General features: G+C 43.2%; 1 long non-coding RNA gene across 2 annotated transcripts; it reads right to left on the bottom strand.

Moving 5' to 3' along the window:
• Positions 1-18,236: 18,236 nt before the first annotated feature.
• On the bottom strand, positions 18,237-22,168 carry LOC102152757. 2 transcript variants are annotated; one of them, XR_005368375.1, is made up of 3 exons: positions 22,011-22,168; positions 20,447-21,540; positions 18,237-18,578 (listed from the first exon to the last, which is right to left on the bottom strand). It is a non-coding gene; the product is annotated as an uncharacterized LOC102152757 (long non-coding RNA). The 2 variants fall into 2 exon arrangements; XR_005368374.1 differs by having other exon boundaries at positions 20,447-20,511.
• Positions 22,169-23,522: the final 1,354 nt, after the last annotated feature.

Below are 23,522 nucleotides of genomic sequence, written 5' to 3'. Positions count from 1 at the left end.
AGCCATCCTAAATGAAGGTCAGACGAGTTGCTTAAGAGTGATTTGTTCTAAAAAAAAGTGTGGCTTGGTAGAGCTACTCTGTAATTAAAATCTAGCTCGCAAGTTCTAATCACCTAGGGCCTGCTACTTTGCTCTGCTTCTTGCCCAGACCATACCTCTGGCCCCGACTGACTAGCTGGGTGGTCTCCAGGAGTTCAGCTTGAATGGATCACAGCACATCTGTCATCTCTAGACAATTAGGAATTAAACCATGAAAGGAAAGATTCATAATCATTGGGACTTACAGACTTCTCTGATCAGCTGAGGAAACCTACAAAAAAAAAAAAAAAGGACATTTGCATATTATTTTGCATATCTTGTGGCTGTCCATAGAACACCATGGAACCCGTCCATGAATACCCAGATTCATAGCCCATGCACCTGCGGCTGGTTGGTAGTAGGACGTTTGCATAAAAGTATCATAATATTCAAGCCTGTTGGAAACTCCTTCAGGACAAGAGATATAATATGGTGACCTGGTACAGCCCTGTGTACTAGGTGTCGTATGAGATGTGTAGAGAACCAAGTGTCACAGGCTTGACTTTTCCATTTGATCTAAAGATCTCGAGTCAAAATACCTCATTTTTAGAAATACTTAGAAGTGAGGTGACAGAGAGAGTGAGGAAAATGGTAGGGACTCGGTGTCCAGGAATTCTTGATTCCATCCATATGTAAATCATTTAATAGCTTATAAATGATTTAGCAGCTGGTCACTGGCCCCAGAATAAATCTTTTAATAGGCAAGAAGCCTCGTTCTTTTTCACTGTTAGAAGATCCAGCCTAAAATCGATGTAATACTTTTGAGCTGCCTAATTTTGTTCACTAGCATAAGGATTCTTAGCTTGATTTCAATTTGAAAAAAACATCACCACTGTTTTCTTGCCTTCTGTGACAGAGACTGTTAGCTGTTCCCAAGATCCATTTCCTCTCCTTCCTCAGTAGACAACGCCAGGGTGCTGGCTGGACACATGACTGCCCAGCATACATATGCTATTTCCCAGCCACCTTTGCATCTGGGTGTGGTCATCTCACTAAATTCTGGGGAAGAGGTTGTAATCGATTCGTGTGCCAGGGATTGTCATTGAGTACTGGTTGGGGCGGGCGTCTCTTCTCTTCTTCCTTTCCTCCTTTCTGCTGGTTGGAATGTAGACTTGAGGAAGAGCCATCCTGGATTCCAAGGTCCTGATGCATGTCGGAGAGCCCTGAGTCCCTGCCAGGGTGGAGATGCCCAACTGGTCCTGAATTATTTCCGGCTCCTCAATACCACCCCCACACTTGGAAATTTGCTAGAAGGACTCTCAGCATTCAGCATATAGCTGTGCTCATGGCTAAGATTTATTACAGCCCTGTAGTATGGATACACAGCCTGGTCATAAGGGAAAAAACACACACATAGTCTGGAGGAATCCATTTGCAGGCTTCCTTGAGCTCTCTGCCTCCCATGAGGGGGTCACGTAGAGCTCACTCTTCCCTCAGCAGTGAAAATGCAGCAACATGTGTGTGATGTCTCTACAAAGGCAAGCTCGTTAGAGACTCAGTGCCCAGTTGGGAAGTGGTCATGTTAGGCATCCCCTGCCTAGCACAGACCAAAATTCCAACTTCTCACAAGGAAAGTAAACAGATAGTCGAGGCCCAGTGTTTAGTGGTATAAGATCCTTGATCTCAATTGAAAAAAAAAAAAAATCCCCCAGTATTTTCTTGTATTCTGTGGCAGAGATTGCTATTTTTCCCCCAATATATGCTCATCGTTGACTTGGGACACTCAAGAGCCAAATTTCCAGATGCCAGCTAAAGGGCTGACCTTGCCAACAGGCCTGTCTAAGGAGAGCAGTTTCAGACTTGCTACTTTAACTCTTCTGCACCAGAGTGATCTACATTTAGAGAGAAATAAACTTCCCACTGGTTTAAGCCAATGGTCTTTTGGGTTTTCCGTCTCTTGTAGCCAAATCTAATTCTAGTACCCTTCCTACTTCGTGTACTTGAAACTTAGGTAGAACTAAACCTTGCTGTCCAGTTTAACAGTGGAAGTGGATACTGCAGGCTGATTGAGATACACTCACTTAAGAACACACATTTTCAGGGGCTCCTGACTCTTGATTTCAGCTCGGGTCATGATCTCAGGGTTGTGAGATCGAGCCCATATTGGGCTCAGTACTGGACATAGAGCCTGCTTAAGATTTTCTCTCTCGCTCTCCTTCTGCCTCTCTCCCCACTCATTCATGTGCTCTCAAAAAAAAAACAAAACAAAACAAAAAACCCCCCAGAACATGTTTTCATAACCCCAAATTCTGCTGGACCGCAGGCAGCATCAGTCCTCCAGGTTCATTTGTAAACCGACTGCACAAAACAGCTCATGAAATAAAGCCAAGTTTAGTCTAACATGCAGTTGGAGAGACCAGATTCCAGTTGAGAACCTGCAACTTGCTTCTTACTTCTAGGGACCCTATAGCGGAACAGGGCAATGACCAAGTGCAGGGAATGACTTGGGGATGACATTGCTCTGGCTTATTGTAGACCTGATTAATCACAGAGCCTCTTTACATTTCAGCTTCACGATGATCGTTCACACTGAGAAACACTGCACTCTTTAGATTTTTCTACTGAATTTACTCTCTAGAGGTTTGGGGTTTTAAAAAACTTTTTTTAAATTGCTTGCTTTTTGGAATGGGAGGGACTCTAACTCTTCTTCATTTTACAGAGGTAAAATGTAACACGTCTCGTAAGACCCAGCAAGTTAGCAAAAGTAGAAATAGAAATCTGTCATCTTGATCCCCATCCACATACCACCCTGAATAATCAACCTTCTAATATCATCTGCTCATTCAGAAAACTGGGAACTCTCGATCCTCTATGAAAACAGATCTGGGCACACAGACAGTCCCCAAAAGATTGACTCACTGACCGACTATAATGTCACTGACTCACTCTCCAGCTGTGTGGTGCTTTCTGAGGCCGGAAGAAAAGTTTTCTAGTAGAGGCGTGTGGATAAACAGAAGGCACATCACTCTATGACATTACATTTGCTTCTTGGGGTATTTTAAATGGTGTTTGTGGGAGAGTAAAAATTATCCTAGAACGCAGGAAGCAGCTCAGTACCTCTGTGCTGATTATAACCACAGGACTTCCCTTCGAGTCAGCTTCAAGATGCTTCTCTGGCAACTTCCTTTGAGGTACTTCCAAGATACGTGTTATTAACATTTAAGCCACTAATTAATTTGCATGCACACCAAACAATACTGCAGTTTTCACACGCTTGTGTGAGCACTGGGTAAATGCTACTTGGGGAGGCTAATATCTATTCATCAAACTAAGAGACGTTGCCCAGTTGCTGAATAACAACCCCTTTTAAAGAAAAGTATATACCGAATGTGAAAACCGTGGTCTTAAAATCAAATGACTCAGAGGGTTTTCTGGATATTATTTGGAACCAGGACTGGCTGTTTGCTTTTGCTCACTTATTTGAGATGTCTGTGGGCTGACCAGAGTCTCAGGCAGCTTAATAACTAGGTGCAGAAAAACCATCAAATTGCTGAGGGCTGCTCTTTGTCACCTGATGGTCATGCTGAGCAAAGCGTGGAAGTCCCTATGAGCACAATCAAAGAGGAGAAGAAACACGCACGTGTGCACACACACACACACACACATCCTGAAACACCAAAGAGATCATTCCCTTGGCCTGGGAGCAGTGGGATGGCGGGAAAGGCAGGGACTTGGGATGAACCGTCAACTAGCCGTTCACCAGACTGGAGGGAGGGCACTGCTAGCATAACTGGTAGGGCTGTTGTGAGGATAGAAATGAGAATATTTATGCAAACATCTGTGGAGTTTTGGGGAGATGCTAAGAGGTCTGTCTCACTCCTTCCATCCTCTTCCCAGAGGGAAAAAAAAAAATGTTCTTAGTGCTGAAGACATGATTAGATTCTTAAGAGTGTAAGAAACCAGCTCCATAAATTGGGAGGCATATGTCAAGGTTCTGTGTGTTGTTTTTTTTTTCCTTCCCAAATAGAAAAGAAATACACACTTCTACATTTCCACAGACGATGACACCCCAGCCACTCCACCGCTTCGCAGATGGCGTTCCACGAGCCTGCCAGCGACAATGTGTTTGCTCATATGGGCATTTTCCAAAGCTTGTTGGTACCAAAGTTCTTTTTCTCTTTCAGTTTTTGACTTCTTGACCATGAAGTACTCACATGGTTATGTATGGCTTCTTTCTTCCTATTGGTGCTGATTTTCCTTTTTTTCTTTTTCTTTCTTTTTTTTTTAAAGACTGAAAGTGAAGGTATTTTTACACACCATCCCTCGGTGGCTTTGCCATGTGAACAGACCCTGCCTGTTTGTCTCCGTCCCTTCTTCTTCTCCTCCATCTCTCACGAGTCCTGTTTTCCTGAGAAAGAGGAGTCCCCGGTGTTCCAGGCATACAGAGATAATTTTTCCCTAGAACAGTGTTTCATGGCTGTGGGATATGATTATAGGTGATTTTAGGTGACACACAGATGCAGCATTTAATGGCATTTTATCACATTCTGAGAAAACCATTTTCTTTTCAATTCTCCTTTAGTCCTTTTGATTCCATGAAGGAGAGAGTCTCGGGGTTGCACAATTATGCTTGAACATTTCTCTAGCATTTCAGTCTTCATTTGTAACAGGGGAAGAGCAGATCATTAAGAATTTAATTACAGAGGAGCTTTTTTTTTTTTTTTTGCAGTTTTCAATTCTGCTAACATTTTTAATTTATGACAAATGATATATTCTTTTCATTTGTAAAAATGAACAGTTGGGTTTCCTTTTCAAAATCAATTTCTCATTAATAGTGATAAATAAAATCTTAACAAAATAATATTCCTTGAATTTGAAAGGTGAGTGATTGAAAGGAGCAAACAATAGTTCAGGGAAGACTTGAATATGTCAAAACAGTGATGGCGGCACTTGCATGACTTGACCATTTGTTTGGGACCATCGAGAGAAGCTAAACACGTAGAGAGGGTGGAGTAGGTGCTGCTCAGAATGTGTTGATTCTCTCTCAAGAAACATAAAGGCCACTTTCCCTTCTTCTTCTTCCACTGATACCCCCTAGCATCATCACTGCCACCATCACCTCTATGACTTGTCACCAGTGGTCATGCACGCCAGCGGTCACCAGTGGTCATGCACGCCAGCGTCTCCCCACCCTCCTCCTCGGGTTCCAAATGACAACCTGAATTCTGAAAAGAGAAAATATTTCAGTTAGGATGATTTTACATTTTGATATGAAAAAATACAAAGAATAGAGAATAGCATCCACTTACCACAGTGAGCTCCAAAACTACCAAGTACCTCAGCAGCTACAGGGAGAAAATGTTCTTAACTTAAAATATTATGACCCCAGACAGGAGTCCATTGAAAAGGTCACTATTTTTTGTTTTTTAAGAGAAAGAGAGAAAGTGAATGTGTGTGTGCAAATGGGGTGTGGGATGGGAGGTGAGGGGCAGGGGGAAAGAGAGAGAATCTTAAGCAGTTTCATGCTCAATGCCAACCTAACCTGGGGCTTGATCTAAGGACCTTGCGATCATGACCTGAGCTAGAGTCAGGAGTAGGTCTCTCTCTCTCTTTCTCTTTTTATTTATTTTTCATGAGAGACACACAGAGAGAGGCAGAGACACAGGCAGAAGGAGAAGCAGGCTCCCTGCGGGGAGCCCAACATAGGACTCGATCCCAAGACCCCAGGATCACGACCTGAGCCAAAGCCAGACACTTAACCACTGAGCCACCCAGGTGCCCTGAAAAGGTCAGAATTTTTAAATGTGGTAATTATGGCATCAATTATCTTTTGCTACAACAATGTGGGGTTGCTAACTCACAGCCACACAAAATCAGGGTGGCATTTAACAACAGGTGTTCACGGTTCACATATGTGGGGTGGTCAGGTAGGGCCTCTGCTGATCCTGGCTGGGCTCACTGCACGTCAGGATGTTGGCTGGCTGTTCATGCCCTAGGCCGGCTCTGCTGGGGCAACCTTCACTCTGTTACCCGGCCCCTTGTTCACTAGCAGGTAACCTGGATAGTTTCTTGTGATAATAGTTGTTCGAGATCCTGCTTGTGTTGTGTTTGTCATCATCCCACTGGTCTAAAGAAGTCATATGGCTGGGCCTAGAGGTGGAGCAGGGGGGCATGGTAAAGTCCCCTGGCAAAGGGCGTGGATACAGGGGGGATAGTGAACTGGGGCCATTTTGCAATCTACCAAAGTCTTAAAAGCCACTCCTGGAAAGGATTTCAAACAGTTTTTTTGTTTTTTTTTTTTTTTAAATTAAAGCCACGTTGGAATAAATACATTCCTTAAAAAATACCAGCAATATGGTAAGATATACCAAGGGTACATCTTACACTGTAACGATCTTACTCATTATACCTAATTGTGTTTCTTCAACAAAACTGAGGCTGATCTGATTTTTTTTAACAGTCAATATGTTTTATTGTGAACATTTTTGTATGCCATTATATGTTTCTTTAAATGCACAATTTTTAATAGTGCCAAAGTACGTAGTTACAGATGTTCCGTGATTTATTTAACCAACCCCTTATTATCAGATATTTTTGCTGTCTCCATTTCTTTTTTTCATGGACACAGCTGATGATGACCTTATTTCCTTTTCTACGCAGAAAGCAAAGAGAGACAGAGCTGCAGCAAGATGACATGACTTTGCTCTTTCAGAAACCAAGAGAGATGTTTATTGCCAAAGTCTCCCGAAAGCTAAGCTGATGACTGGCTGGCTTTCAGCTTCCAGCCTGACCCTGGTAACCTCAGGCAGCAGGTCACTCACATGAGGAAGTGATAGCCCCTAGCCCCGACCATCTGAGCACCAGCGGAGATTGGAAACATGACCTGGCGCTGCTTGGGAGAAGTCACTTATTTTTTTTTGGTGGGAAGCCGGGGCAAGGGTGGTGAGAAGACATCGCCCTAAATATGATATAATCCAGCTGTCCAAATACGTACAACTCAGTTCAGCCAGTCATCCATTCCCCCAAACCCAGATGTTTGCCATCACACAAGCTCAGATTTTCTTTCCTAACATCCAACATAACTTGTACTAATCATATTTGTCAAAGAGCTGCATTTGCTTTTAATTAGAAGACATCTATCTGGATTCCCTGGGTTCCCTTTGCTTCAGCTCAGAGACACAGCCTACATTATTAATAAGCTTTAAACTGTAACTACCCTTGCCTAGCGACAAATCACTGAGGCTTTCCTTCCACCCCTGAGTTCAAATATAAGAATATCAGTATTACCCTAACACTGACTATTTGCTGATTTCTAGTATTTGGTAGCCTACGGATAATTTTGTTCCACCTGCGTGTTCTCCAACCACTAGCTCTCATGATGGCCGTGGGCTCTTCATATCTTCATGCCTTTGTGTTCAAAAGTCTCCAACAATCATGTTTGCTGGTTAGACCTACTTCAAAGTCTGGTCAGATGTGTGATCTTGCTTTGGTCAGTAACAATGCTTCTGAGCCTTAATTTCCTTAACTGAGAATTAGAGGAGAATAAAATGGTGTTGGGAGGATTAAAAGTCACGAAATATTTCAAACAGCCAGCAGAGTGCCTAGTATACAGCATGTACGCTAAGACTTCCCCTCCTCCCACCCCTTGAAATAACTCCAACTAGGAAGCGCCTGGGTGGCTCAGTCAGTTGAACCTCTGACTCTTGATTTCGGCTCAGGTCATGATCTCAGAGTCCTGAGATGAACTCTGCCTCTGGCTCCTAGCTCAGGGCATGGTCTGCTTAAGATGATCTTCCTCTACCCCTCCTACCACTCATGTGTTGGCTCTCTGTCTCCCTCTCAAATATATAAAATAAATCTAAACAAACACCAAAAAAACAACCTTTAGCTAGGAGTCTGACTTTCTAAGTGCCTATCCAGCCCTACTTCTGGGGACTGAGAAAGATTTTCAATGAGATTAGTTTTTAAGCTTTAGTCCTTCTGTCTAAGAGACAGTGAGCCAAGAAAGTAAGAGGAAAAACCCTCTATGAACATTCTGGATCTGCTGGAAGTAGGTGAGGGTTATTCTAGAATGGGTTCCTTTCTTGTACGATATGTTTCTAGATCAGTTTTTGATCTGTTGCTTTGCTTATGAAGAGCATCTTCTGCTGATTGTATTTCTCAAGTATATTGATAGTAGATACCAGGGGAGCATTCATGACTTTGGGAAGATATGCCTATTATTAAAAATAAAGACATCGATGATATGATTAATCCTTTTTATTTTCACTGACTTGTTTATCAGGAGTTTCTTTTCAAAAAGTGACTCATTCTTTTTAAAAACTTTTAAAAAGATTTTATTTATTTATTTGAGAGGAAGAGAGAGCACAAGCAAGGGGAGCTGCAGGCAGGTGGAGAGGGAGAAGCAGGCTCCCTGCTGAGCAGGGAACCCGACATGGGGCTCCATCCCAGGACCCTGGGATCATGATCTGAGCTGAAGGCAGATGCCTAACCGACTGAGCCACCCTGGTGCCCCGAAGGTGACTCATTCTTAATGAGAAGACAAAATCCCGATTCTGAGTGTATGAATCTAAGCCAAGCCCAAGAATGTTGCAAAAGTATTGAGATGGGTGCTCTTGAGGCCCTGCTGGGTCAACAGATAGCCTGTCCTCCTCTCTGTCCATCAGTCTCTCCCTGCCTGTCCGCTGCTCTGACTTCCCTTTCTCCTCCCTCTCCCATCTCTTTTTGAATTCTCTGCTGTGGTCTCATCTGCTACCTTGTCATGGCTCCTGGCTTTCCCTCACCATTAGCATCTCGCCTGGTTTACACTCACCTCCTTGCTTTAGCTTCTGATCTTTTCATCCAGACTGAGTCAAATTTAAGCCAGCTGCAGGTTGAGGCATAAAATAAATATTTATGGTTGGCATCTGAGACATCCAGCATGATTCTTCTTGTAAATAGAATGAAGGTTACAGAAACAGTTAACATTTTTGCCCACAGACACCAGGTATCCTGCTAACTGCCTTCCATGTACCCTATGGGCGCAATGTTTGCATTGACCCAGAATTCATTAATGGAAGCCCTAACCTCTTCCTGTGTGGCTATATTTGGAGATGGGGCCTCTAAGGAAGTAATTAAGGTTAAGTGAGGTCACAACAGTGAGGTCCTGATCCAATAGGACTCGTGTCCTTGTTAGAAGAGATACCAGAGAGCCTTAGCACGCTCACTCCCTCACCTAACAACCACATACACAGAGGGAAGTCCTAATGAGCACCCAGCAAGAGGTGCACCCATCTGCAACTCCAGCAGAGAGTTCTTATCAAACTCGGGCATCTTAATCCTGGGCTTCCAGTCTTCAGAAATGGGAGAAAATGCTCCCAAATACTCAGTTATTATGTGGCGGAGATTAGAACTTGAACCCAGGTGACCTAACTCTAGAATTCAAGTTCCACATATTTGCTTCAGCCTGATACCATCAAACCAACAAACACACCCTCCTTAAATTATGGAGAAAATAAGCATCTTTGAAAGCATGCAAATAGTGAAAGTAATTTTGAAAAAAAACCTGTTTTCAGTTCAAAAGTATTGATTTGACCTAAGACACCACAACTTAGCCAAAATGTATGAATTAGTAGTAAATTAAAATTTACTTATGGAAATTCTGTTTAATTTAAAAGCTCTTTGATTTGCATTACTGCATTTCATATTTACTACTTTTCGACTTAGCAATTTTTAAAATTCCATTTATTGCTTTTAAGCCTTAAATCACTCTGCTATGGAGCCACAGCAGAAAAGACATGGTGTGTGTGTGTGTGGGGGGGGTGGGGGGTGCCTGGATGACTCAGTTGGTTAAGCATCCCGACTCTTGATTTCGACTCGGGCCATGATCTCAGGGTTGTGAGACCGAGCCCAACATTCAGCTCTGCACTCAGCACAGTTTCTGCTTGTGTCTCTCCCTCTGCCCCCCACCCCTACCCCTGCTCGCACACACATGCGCTCCCCCCCACCTCAAATCAACCAATCAATCAAATCTTTAGAAAGAAAAGAAAGAAAGAAAGAAAGAGAAGACTTGGTCCCTGCTTTGGAGGAGATCAGTCATAGTGGAGAAAGTGACATTCAGAGCTAGAACATTCCCTGACACATTTACTCAATAAATATTTTTGAGACCCTACTATGGGCTAGGTACCATTGAGAGCTGACTAGGAGTTTCCCAGGTGGGTAAAATACATGTACACATGTGTGTGTATGTGAATCTGTATGATGGTGGAAGTGGTAGGTGAAGAAGCCATTCAGGAGAGGAGAAACTATATGAAAAATTCCAGATGGGTGAACAGATTAAATACGAATTTATTTGTATGGAGACATCTGCATGGCTCAGTTGGTTAAGTGGCTGCCTTTGGCTCAGGTCCTGGGATCGAGAGCCCCAAGTCAGTCTCTCTGCTCAGCGGGGAGTCTGCTTCTACCTCTCTCTCTGCTCCTCCACCCCTGCTGGTGCACACACACACTCTTTCTCAAATAAATAAGCAAAATCCTAAAAAAAAAAAAAAAAAAAGAATTTGTCTGTATGAGTTTGTGTGGATGTGTGCGTGTGGATGTGTGTGTGTGAGTGTGAGTGTGGATGTGTGTAAATGTATGTGGATGTGTGTATGAGTTTGTATGTGTGTATATGTGTATGTGTGGTAGTGGAGGTAGGTAGGGGGGACATTCAAGAGAGGAAAGAATTTCTGAACAGATTGAACAAAATCAGTTTCTGCTTTCTTCTTCTTCTTGATCTTCTTCCTCCTCCTCCTCCTCCTCCTCCTCCTCCTCCTCCTCCTCCTCCTCCTCCTCCTCCTCCTTCTTCTTCTTCTTCTTCTTCTTCTTCTTCTTCTTCTTCTTCTTCTTCGCATACTCCTCCTGTAAGAACCAATGTTTTGTAGCATGTATGGGCTGCACTTGTAACTGAAAGACCCTGATTACTAAAAAAATTATTTTGGGCTGTGCCTTTAAACTTAACCAAGGCTTGTTTCATGAGAGAGGAGATGCCCAAGAGCTCAGCTTCCCTCCTCATGGCTGCTTGCAAAAGGAAGATGCTGAGCCAGGTGCCTGGTGCCAGCCTAGAGTGAGGAGCATCACAAATATTTATCGAAGCAATGTGAGTATATGGTTTTATAAAAATTATATGCAAAGACTTAGAACTTAAAGCAACAGTCCCCTGGTCAACATCTTCCTGAGATCAGCTCTCCAGAGATGACAACTTATAATTGATTTAGTAGTTTCTATTTTTAATTCTTCTAATGGGTCCTCCATGTCACTAAGTATATGACTATATGACTCCAATTTTAGAAATTATGTATTAATTTCCCCCTGATATAGATAAGGGATTAGTCCACATGAAACAGTTTTCCAAACAGTTTCAATCCACTTTCTAGTGCTAACACTGAAAATTTAAACAAAATATTTACATCATTGTTTCTTGAATTATCAAATACAAAGATTGTCTCTTGAGTCCCCTCTTTATAGGAGGAAAATATTAGTTTTCAGCTTTCTATATCTGTGTCTTTTTGATTTTGTACTCCTTCATTTTGCCAGACAACATCCTCCAGTAGCTTTTGACAAAAGGTATGAAGGGAGGTAGTTTTTTTAGAATCGTTGCATACCTGCCAGTAACTTTCATATGAATCCACATTTCCTGACATTTTGGTAGTATATAGAATTGTAGTTTGAAAATAACTTCGGAGTTTTTTGGAGGCATTGCTCAAATGTCTTATAGTCCTTGTCAGTGGGATGTCTTTTGCCCAATTCTTTTTTTTTTTTTTTTTTTGTAAGTGAACCCTTTGTCTTTCTGAAAGCCTTAAAATGTTCTCTTCATCCTTAATGTTCTGAAATTTCACAATGATGCATCCAGGTACTGTCACGTGGGAAATTTCCTAGATGCCATGTAGCTTTCAAATATACTTGCTTGCTAGTAGCATTAGTGTACTACTCCAGATATTGCAGAAGAGAAAGGCTTGCAGAGCAAATTAAAACGTTCAGAGCACATGGTTTGTGAAGTCAGTGGAGATCATACAGCAAGAAGGTAGGGCAAGTTTTGGGTAAGTTAACCCTTAGGATAAGGTGTAAACAGGTAAAGGAACACTACTGATCCTGCAGTATGCAATGTACCTTTGTCAGCTTTCTCTTCCCCCACTCTTCAACTCATTCTGCAACTCCAGCTTCCCCCAGTGATGGTAGGTTACTAGGACTGGAGTGTTTGAGCAAGGGGGCTCACAGATGGAAGGTGCCCTGGGCCAGTGGTACAGACTTGTTTCGTTGGAGAGATTCAGAACAAGTATGCCGGGCCACTGCTATAGCTAGCCAAGTAGCCTGCCTTGTAGCCATGGATTTTATTTTATTTATTTAATTTATTTAAAAAGATTTTATTTATTTATTCATGAGAGACACACAGAGAGACAGGCAGAGGGAGAAGCAGGGCTCCCTGCAGGGAGCCTGATGTGGGACTTGATCCCAGGACCCCGGGATCATGCCCTGAGCTAAAGGCAGATGCTCAACCGCTGAGCTACCCAGGCATCCCTTAGCCATGGATTTTATTATCATTTCTTGAGCTGAGGGCACATAGAGCCAGAATGGGCATCACTAATGACTGGTTGAGTTAGGCCTCTGATACCTGCTGAGTGCTTCATGCCTCACGTATATTCAGTGAATTTTGAGTTTTTAGCCTGGTGTGTATTCCATATATCATGAATATTTAGTATCCCAGGGACCTTGTATATATTTAGTTGCTCATGCATATTAATTATCTTTTGGTTCTTCTATCCCTTCTATGTTTAGCACATACATGCTCTGCTTACTATTTATCTGTGCTTAAGACACGTTATGAGTTTCATTCATTCTATTTATTTTCTTTTCTCCTATAGCAGAATTTTTTTTTTTTTTTTTTTTTTTTTTTTGCTTATCCTGCTTGGCATTTGGTGGATACTTTTACTTTGAAAACTTAAGTTGTATTTCAGGAATGTCCCTGTACTCTCTCTTTAATAATTTCCCCCCTCCATTTTCCCTAATTTTCTCTTTCTGGAGCCCATGAGTAGTAAGCTGAATCTACCAAATAAATCATTAATATCACTTACTTTATGACCGTTATCTCCTATTTTCTTATTTTTTTTCCTTTTCTTTCCATTTGGAAAAATCTTCAGTATTTTTATTCAACCTGTCTATTGACTTTTTGAATTCAGTAGCCACCTTTAAAAAAATTAACTTTATTTTTTACAACAGTCCTAGATTTATAGAAAAATTGGGAAGATGGCACAGAGAGTTCTCGCACACCTTACACTCCATTTCCTTTATTATTAACATCTTATTAGTAAGATGCATTGGTTACACGGTTGCAATTAATGAAACAATACTGATACATTATTAACTAAAGTTCCTAGTTCTTCTGGATTTCTTTAGCTTTTGCTTGAGTCCTTTATCTTTTCCTGGACCCCATCCAGGAGACCATATTACATTGAATTGTCAAGGCTCTTTTGGCTCCTGTCCCACTATTGGAATTTGTTTGATATTTTTCTCATGATAAACAGGGTCAGAGATGACTGAGAGGAAGACCGCAGAGTGTCATTTTTATCACATCACTATCAAGGGCATGTTCCATCAGCATGATTTATGACTGTTGATCCTGGCCTTGATCACCCGGCTGAAGTAGGGCTTATCATTTTTCTCCACTGCAGAGCTACTCCTTCTCTCTCCCCTTTCCACACCCTGGTCTTTGAAAGGATGTCACTATGCGCAGTCCATCCCTAAGGAGTGAAGCGTTAAGTTCTTCTCTCCTTGAGGATGAAGTACCTACGAAAACTATTTGGAATTCTTCTGCATGGGAGACTTGTCTCCTCTGCTCAGTAATGGCATTTTTAATTTCCAAAACCCCAAACCTGTTTTCTGATGGTCCTTTTCTCAGAGTGTCCCACTCACATATGCTATTTCTTCTCTCATTTTTCTGATGATAGCATTAGAAGTTTTGGCAGGAAGAGTCTCATTAGTTTCCTGAATTTCTCCATTTCTTCAGAAGTTTGCTTATCTTAGTCTTTCTCTGACATTTCAATTTGTTCTCAAATTTCTGGAGATCCTTGGTTGCTTTTTTTATATCCGGAGAGAAATCAATAAACAGGAGGGCTCAGAGCTCTGTCTGTGGGAGTAGAGCTTGTTGGCTAACAGGTGTCACTTTAGGGTAAGAAGAGAGCAGTCCCCTATGCTGGGGTCAGGGAGGGGCTTCAGAATGCAGAGACATTTATCTGAGACACCAACACTCACACTAGCTATCCTGGTTATTCATAGACAGCTTATGTGGTTTCTTTATTTTCCAAACAAATTTTAAGCTAACATATTTTATTTTAAAAAGTTTTTATTGAGCTATACTTGACATATATGGTGTTACATTAATTTCAGGTATACAATGATTCAATAATTCTATACATTTTTCAGTGCTTATCAAGATAAGGGTATTCCTGATTCCCTTTATCTATTTTGCCCATCCCCATGCCCCCCTCCCCTCTGGCAACCACTAGTTCTTTGTATCTGGGAGTCGGTTTTTTGGTTTGTCCTTTTTTCTTTGTTCATTTGTTTTGTTTCTTAAATTACAGATGTTAAGTGAAATCATAAGGGTATTTGTCTTTGACTGACTTATTTCACTGAGCATTATACTTTCTAGCTCCATCCATGTGATTGCAAATGGCAAGACTTCATTCTTTTTGATCACCAAGTAATACTCCATTATCTATCTATCTATCTATCTATCTATCTATCTATCTATCTATCTATCATCTATCTATATCTCACAACTTCTTTATCTATTCATCTACTGATATGGACACTAGAATTGCTTTCATGACTTGACTATTACTGCAATAAACATAGGGATGCTATATACCTTATCAAATTAGTGTTTTGTTTTCTCTGGGTAGATATCCAGTAGTGGAATTACTGGATCATATGATAATTCTACTTTTAGGGTTGTTTTTCTTTTCTTTTCTTTTTTTTTTTTTTTTTGAGAAAGATTTTATTTATTTAAGAGAGAGACCTCCTGGACAGAGTGAGAGGAAGAGAGCATGAGCATTGAGGGGGGGCGGATGGTGGAGTAGAGGGGGCAGAGGGAGACGAAGGATCAGACACCCCACTGAGCAGGGAGCCCAATGCGGGGCTTGATCCCAAGACTATGGGATCATGACCTGAACCAAAAGCAGATGCTTGACTGACTGAGCCACCCAGGTGCTTTAGTTTTTTGAAGCACCTTCATACTTTTCCACGGTGGCTGCACCAGTTTACATTCTCACCTGTAGTGCATAGTAGTTCCATTTTCTCCTGTCATCTCTTTAGAGGAGAGCCCTTTATGTCTTTATGTGGGTGGGGGTGCTAAATGCCTGACTGCTGGTTGTTCTGAGCACAGGACTGGGGGAGAGGGGTCAATGGGGGGGCCATTTGTTCTGTTTGACTCTTGCGTAACGCCTGTGTGTCCTATCTCACTTCTCATTTTTGCCCTCCGTTATATGCAGTTTGCTAGGCTGGCCAGTCCCCAGGACTATAGCAAGCAGCATCCGGATACACTGCAGCCTTTGTCCCTAGCAGGGTCTGCCAGGACTATGTGCTGCATTGTCCAGTCTACTTCATCGCTCTGTATTCTTCATCTGCTTCCAATCCCCCTGGAACTTGTTAAGATCTTTTTTTTTTTAATATTTATTTATTTATTTATTTATTTATTTATTTATTTATTTATTCATGATAGACATAGAGAGAGAGAGAGGCAGAGACACAGGAGGAGGGAGAAGCAGGCTCCATGCCGGGACTTCAGGATCGCGCCCTGGGCCCTGGGCCAAAGGCAGGCGCTAAACCGCTGAGCCACCCAGGGATCCCCCTGTTAAGATCTTTCATACTCTGATGGGCTCCCTCTTGTCCTGGCTGTCATTCTTTAGTGTCACTTTAATGTGATCATGGGAGAGAGGAGATAAACATGATGCTCCATTTGTTACCTTAGACACTGCTCCGTTTGTTTTAATAAAAACACGGTGTATTGTGTGGATTAAGGTAGGCTAAATTGCTGTGACACATTGATCCTAAAATGCACTTGACATAATAGGTTATTTCACACTAGGTTTCCAGCAGTAGCTCTCCTAAACGCAGGGATTCTGGAACCCTTGTGGTTTGCCATCCTTAGTGTGCGTGGCCAGCGGAAGAGAAAAGAGGGTGGGGAGGGGGCATGGGTGCTTCTCAAAAGCTTTGGGCCAGCAGCACACGCATCGCATCTGCTCATACTACTGATGAGAGCTGGTCCTATGCGCACAGCAAGATTCGAGGAGCCTGGACAACGTGGTCCCTAACCAGGCCCTTCTTGTCAGTGGCACCTGCATGTGATGACAAGAAGGATGGATGTGATTGTCCACCTGGTTGTACACCTTTGCCACATGTGAACAGGCCTGGAGTGCAGGGGAGAAGCGATGGTGAGACCTGGGCAGATTTACCATCCGCTCGGTGATAATTACCAGTCTGTGACAGCAGCATGGTGTGGCACCTTCACACCCGTGTGTCCCATCCCCCCCAAACCACCACGAGTCTCACTGAGCTACCGCGGCTGCTTCAAAGGGAAACTGAAGGCGACGATGCTCACTTAATAAAATCTATGTGTCAGGCACTCTGCTAGGTGATTTACATACAACCCAGACAACACATGCTCTCCCTGAGTCACAACAAAAGCTGTTTCTCTCTGTGAAATTTGGGCTCCCTGTGGGAAAGGCATGGTACTTGGGCATCTTTTTAAAGGAATAATTTGGCATAAAATCACTGCTCACCTACTAGGTGTTAGAATGTCAGTGCCAGGTCTTTGGAACGCAGGGATGGAAAAAGCTCCATGTCTCATTTTCCAGGAACTCAATTTTCTCAAAAATGCAAACAAACACTCGTAATGCAATGTGATGCAGCCATAGTGAGAGGCAGGGGGAGGAGAGAATTTTCTCTGCCTTAGAGAGGTAGGGTGGGCTGGGAGGAGGGGATCGGAGGTGTCAGAAAGCAGGCGGCTAGCATTCAAACAGGACAGGTAAGAAATTGCCCGAGAGAAAGGAGGAGAGGGATGTGGAGGCAAAGAGACGACTGTGAGTCAAGATTCATGGGTTGCCCAGGGAGTGAGTGGCTGGTACATGGGGGGCCAGGAAGGTGAGGCTAGAAAGAGGAGGTCAGTAGACAGTTTCCCCGAGGCCAGGGGTTTCTCCACCTCTGCACTAGTGACATTTGGGGCCTGGTAACTCTTTGCTGTAGGAGGATTCCTGTGCATTGTAAGATGTTTAGCAGCAACCCTGGCCCCTGCCCGCTAGATGCCCATAGCGTGTCCCAAGTTGTGACAACCGCAAATGTCTGCCTACACTTTGCCAAGTGTCTCCCAGGAGACAGAATGGCTCAGCTGAGAGCCACTGCCTGAGACAGCTATCACCCTGCTTTGACCACCCAACCAGAGAATAAAGTCTAGTGTTTGCATCTAGTAGGTCTATGTGCAAGTTGAGGACAGATCCCCCTTTGAGCCCAACGGTCCTATTCCATTAGCCAGGAGCCGTGCCCTGGCACAAAATAGCGTTATGGGGATCAGCCAATACATAATTTTATTTTATATTATGGTTACCCTTAAGATGCCTGTCTCTTGCAGTAAATTGAAAGCCAGCCTCGTAGGCATTCAGTGTACATTTACTTCCTTAAATGGAAGGGTAGGTCATTTAAAAATAAACTGATTGAGATCCAAGCAGATTTAAAATGATTTTTGAGTGTGCTTTCTATTTTTGCAGGCCAGAATGATCTCTTTCATGCCTTATGACCTAACCCCTAAAAAAAAAAAAAAAGGTTTGCTCACTTACCAATGCCCCTGCAGTCCATCTGGGGAACATATCAGCCAGGCTCCTACATTTTCTCAACTAACTGTTGACTTTGCTGCCTGCACATCTGGCATCTAAAACATGTGGATGACTCTTTAATCAACAGCCCTGAATATAATCGCTTTGAACACCTGTCAGAGAATTTATCCAAGAATTGATTGCACTTCAGCGTTTGCCAAGAGTGCGATCGAGACATCTGATTTGCAGGGAGGCCATCTAGATGGCAAATTAGCTCCCCATTTCATTCGGTTCCCTCCTACCTCTGTCCAGAGTCATCCTATTAGGAAAATGGTAAGTCTGGGCTCTGTTATTCAAGCTTTCCACAGTAGTGTTTTTGGTGAGACTAGGTAGTGAGTTGGCTTTTTTTTTTTTTTTTTTTTGAGAGGGAAATATCATTTGTGGGAGAAATCTGTCTTTTGAAGAATCATAGTCAAAGTTGTTGGTTATAATCCAATGTCTGCTTCCTAAGAGTGGGCTGAGTTCCGGCGCCAGCAGTGAGGGAAGAAAAAGCCTTTGGACAGAATATGGGCAGGTTCCAAGGCCAGCATCAGGGATGGCCAGAGGGAATGACAATAATGACCTCATGAAAGGAATGAAACATGCTCTGAAGAAGTAGCTAGCTTGGGGCCTGGGATGGAGTGGGGGCATCTTCCAAGCCTTCGGAATTGGTCCTTTGGACACCGGTAAGCCCTCAGGTGAAACCTAGGGAAGAAAAAAAAGACATTTTCACTCTAAGTGAGATGGGACGCCTGGGCCATTTAATTTTAATCAAGACTGAATATATATAGGGCAGCCCTGGTGGCCCAGTGGTTTAGCGCCGCCTTCGGCCCAGGGTGCGATCCTAGAGACCCGGGACCGGGTCCCACATTGGGTTCCCTGCATGGAGCCTGCTTCTTCCTCTGCCTGTGTCTCTGCCTCTTTCTCTCTTCCTCTGTGTCTCTCATAAATAAATAAATAAAATCGTAAAAAAAAAAAAAAAAAAAAAAAGAAAGACTGAATATATAGACAGTGGCCAGACTGTAGATAAGAATAGAACCCTGAGGGTGCCTGGGTGGTTAAGCATTAAGACTCTTGAGTTTGGATCAGGTCATGATCTCAGGGTTGTGAGATCAAGCCCTACATCTGGCTCCGTGCTCGGTAGAGAGTCTGCTTGGGATTGTCTCTCTCCTTCCCTTTCCCTTTGCCCCTCCCTCCTGTTCTATCTCTTTCTCTAAAATAAATAAAATCTTTAAAAAAAAATAGAACTCTTAAAGAATAGAACTCTGACCCACACTCGCAGCAAACTGTCCAGGAAATCAACCTATTATTTTGAATAACCAGCCAGGAAGCCAGCCTACTGTGAGGGGGACTTGTAGGAGGTCTATGATCTCTGGACACTAGTCCAGGAAGCCAAATAGTAACTCCCATAGCAATCATTCCCAAATGGCTAGGACTTGATTAATAACTGACAACTTCCCCAATGTGTGTCCCTACTTGGAACTTAGGACCAACCAGAGAAAACCAAATATGCACTATTTAGTGATCACATAGGATGCCTGCTTCTAGTTAGCCCACCTACAGCTTGCCCAGGCCAACTGCCTCCAATCAGGGTGCACCTGAAGCCTCCTCTCTTCCCACTACAGAGCTTTCCTGTGGCTCTACCTGCCTGTGGGTCTTGGCCAAAACATAAATGATGACAGCTTCGCTATAGTAAGCTCTGAATAAATAGCTCATTTGTTCTCATTTGGTCAGTCTTCATTTATTTCCATGGAACGTTGAGAGTAATGTAGCTTACCCTTGAACCCCAGGTTACTCAAGTCATGGAGAAGCACATGTGTGGCATGCTTCCGCTTCTTCTGTGCCTGTGTGCCCTATTCCTTCTCTCTGGATGGCCTTCTCCCTTCCCCCTGGAGAAATCCCACTCATCTTCCTGGCCCCTGCTTCTGAGGAGGCTTCTCTGTCCATCATTAGCAAAATCCCAGGAATTCTGTTCTTCCCCCATGTTAGAAGGCCACAGCAGTCCAACACTCAATGTCAATGGGAAAGAAACCAGTATTTCCTGAGGATTTTCTCTTTTCTGGGTGTTTAGTACATGTGTCATTTCATCAAATCCTCTCTTAAGTTTGTGAAGTAGGAATTCCTCCCTCCACTTCACAGATGATGAAAGCAAGACCTTAACTCATCATATAAAATTAAAGATGTGTCTGTCCTTTCTGATTAGATTTGGAGCTCCTTGGTATGACTATTTCTTTTGAATTTTAATTCTTCATGCAGAGCAAATGCTGGACACATGAAAGATGTTTCCTAAGGGCTGGGTGAGTGAGCAAATGAACAAATGACTACAGGCCAGGAAAAAGGAATTTGTTTACAAGCCTAGTCGGGCTTAGAGGACTAATTATTCAAAAGTGTGGACCATATGGTTCCTATAGGTAAAGGAATATAAGTCAAACTTTGTCTTTTACCCAGACCCACTTTCTCTGGACAGGAAATCAATCATTATAAGATTCCAGGTGGGGGCTGCAAGTGTTTCTAGTTCTGGCTACGTGGGTGTGGGGGCTTTGATGTCCATGAGTCACGTATGGAAGACTTACCAGGCAGTAGTGGCTTCCTTCCATGGTGAGAAGGCAAATATCAGCAGGTGATCTATACTCTGTGCCTAAACAGCAGAGAAGGAATTTTCTTGTGTAATCAGTGTATGTAAGAGCATAGCATTGCACCCAGCCTTGGGGCGTTCACATCTTTGGTGCCTTGGGTTTACTTAATTATTTTAAACATTTTTTTTGTTGATAAGTTTTCATAGCAACAGTGTCAACAAATATTTTGAAGGGACAAATTCTATTTCCAGCACCTTCAGGTAATGTTTCGTTTTTGCCCATTACCTAGCCCTGCTCATCCATGATTACACATTTTATAGACTTGCAGCCACGAGGCAATGTCTTTTTCAAATTCTGCCATTTGACTTAACAGCACATCAAAAACAGTTTCTATGCTTCCAAAGCCTGCATATTTAGAAATCTCAGTGTTTGCACAATATTCCGTAACTTCCTAAATTATTCCCACATTGTTGTGCAGTTGGTTTGCTCCTCATATTTCTGGTATTTTTTAAAAGGTAGCATTTGCAGGAAGCATCTTCTTGCACATATTTTTTGCCTTCTGAATAACATGGCCTTAGAATAAATGCTTCGGAGGAGACTTTCTGACATCCTTGTGGTCTCTGCTACATTACCATATTGCTTTGCAAAAGCACTTCTGCTAACTTAGAGAACTAGATTAGAGCTTCGGGAGGATGTCTTGCTATGAACTCTATGCAGATGTCTCCATAGGGCAAGAGTCTGGACGATTGATGGATGAAGCATCTCCTTAGAAAGAATTAAAAAGCACTGGGCGAGGTAGCCATGTGGGCTGCACATGTAGGAGAAATTACCACCAAGGCCACCTTGATCAGAATTTTCTGAGGCAAAACTGTTTTGCTCTGGATACTTGAACTCTCATAACTGTAATGGAAGCTTTTCCTTTCCCCACTCCTGAGATTTGTATCTCATACATGTAAGTGTGACTGCTTTTTAATAGACGCACGAGAATTCTTGCATGTAAACAAGGATCATCTTTCAAAGATCTTGCCACAGGAACCTAATGTGATTGCTAAAATTCTTGAAGAATTGCATTGATATCCAGTTTTTAAACCCTAAAAGGAAATTTAGACTCATTTTATCTTTTTCTATACCACAAGATATAGTCACCCAGCCTGATCACCAAGGAGGCAGGTTACCTTCATAACCACAGCTGCCATCCCAGGAGCACCCACTGTGTGACAGGTTCAGTGCTAAGTCTCATGGAAACTCAACTAATAATATTGAGAGGGAGGTGCTCCTGAGGTACCCATTTTATAGATCAGGAAACTGAGACTTAAGAGCATGAGAGAAGTGCTCTGTTATATAGCAGGGATAGTGGCTGGTGTTGAGATCAGGCCTTCAGAGTCTCGAGCTGGAGGACTTGACTACTTGTCAGAAGGTGAGGGGAATCTGCCTCCTCAGCAAGGGGGATGGGCAGTAGAAGAGTTTTCCCAAAAGAAAGGCTCAGCGGCTAAGGTACCTGGGCATGGGAAGGGCAGAGATTGAGAGCACAGAATCAGAGCCTAGATTCAGGCAGGTGTACCTGGGTCATGGGTCTGGAGGAGTAACTTTGTCATTCTCGCCCTCTCCTCTCCGAGGGCCTGCGCTCTGCCAGTGAACCCCAGCCACAGACAAACCTTCTAGATGCTGCCTCATTCGCATCACTATGTTTCTGCCTTGTGGGAATCCCATCATCTACTTGGAAACTCACTGAACAGGCCACTGCCTCTGCCTGCATCATAATGCTTCTTGCTTCATCCTTAGACATCAGGCATCACTTAGTCAGCTACTGTTCCCCTGTCCCCTTCTCCAGGCCCTGCCTCATGTCAGGTCCTGGCTTCCCCCACCTACTTCCCCCTTCTACAGCTGAGAGGTGCCACGGTTTATTTCCAAGAACCAGCAGGGTGCTAACGTGCCTTGCTTGCCTGGTCGGCTCTCTTTTGTCAATCCTACCTGTGCCCAACCTCCAGCCCATTCTAGTAGACAAGGGTTCTTGTACTGGATCCTGGCTCCTTCCCCTCTCACTCACCTCATGTTGTCTCCTTCCCCACAAGAATCTCATCCTTGGGGCGTTTGGGTGGCTCAGTGGTTGAGCATTTGCCTTCAGCCCAGGTCGTGATCCTGGGGTTCCGGGATCAAGTCCCACATTGGGGTCCAAATGGGGAGCCTGCTTCTCCCTCTGCCTGTGTCTCTGCCTCTCTCTTTGTGTCTCTCATAAATAAATAAATAAAGTCTTTAAAAAGAAATGAACCTCATCCTCACACCCTAGTTCTCATGTATGACAGAGGAAACCGGAAAAATTTTGGAGACAAAAGCCTGGGATATAGCCAGAGAGCTGACTCGTACTGTGCACTTGCCCGTTTCACATATACTATCCCTTTCGATCCTCACATTAACTCTTAAGAGAAAGGCAATGATTATTTTCTTCTACTTTAGAAACAGAGGAACTAAATTTCAGTCAACTTAAGTAATTCTCTCAGTGTTACACAGCTAGAAAATGGCTGACCCAGATTCGAATGCAGAATTTTGTCTCTAGAGTCCACTCTTCTAACTACTATGCTCCAGTGCTATCTCAGAGGAGAGGGCTGATGAGGGGCAGGGATGGGATGGACCTAGAGACTGGGAGAAATCTTGGTTTCAGAATGAGGGTGACCCAAGAGAGAGGGATAAAATTTGAGAAAAAAATAAGACATACCAAACATACCGTGTCTAAAATGAACTCTTGATGTCACCCCTGAACCCTGATTCTCCCCAGTCTTTCCCACCTTAGTCAATGGCAGTTCTATCTTTCCACTTGTTCGGGCCGAAAGCCTTGTGATCATCCTTGACTCTTCCCTTCTTCCTATTTTTCTTCCATCAGAAATTTTTTTTAAGTTTTTTTTTTTTTAATTTTTTATGATAGTCACACACAGAGAGAGAGAGAGAGAGAGAGGCAGAGACATAGGCAGAGGGAGAAGCAGGCTCCATGCACCGGGAGCCCGATGTGGGACTCGATCCCGGGTCTCCAGGATCGCGCCCTGGGCCAAAGGCAGGCGCTAAACCGCTGCGCCACCCA

Source organism: Canis lupus, chromosome 13 (genome assembly GCF_011100685.1).
Source record: "Canis lupus familiaris isolate Mischka breed German Shepherd chromosome 13, alternate assembly UU_Cfam_GSD_1.0, whole genome shotgun sequence".
In the NCBI taxonomy this organism is placed as follows: Eukaryota; Metazoa; Chordata; class Mammalia; order Carnivora; family Canidae; genus Canis; species Canis lupus.
The sequence above is the reverse complement of the archived record's forward strand: the minus strand, read 5'-3'. Positions and strand labels throughout refer to the sequence as shown.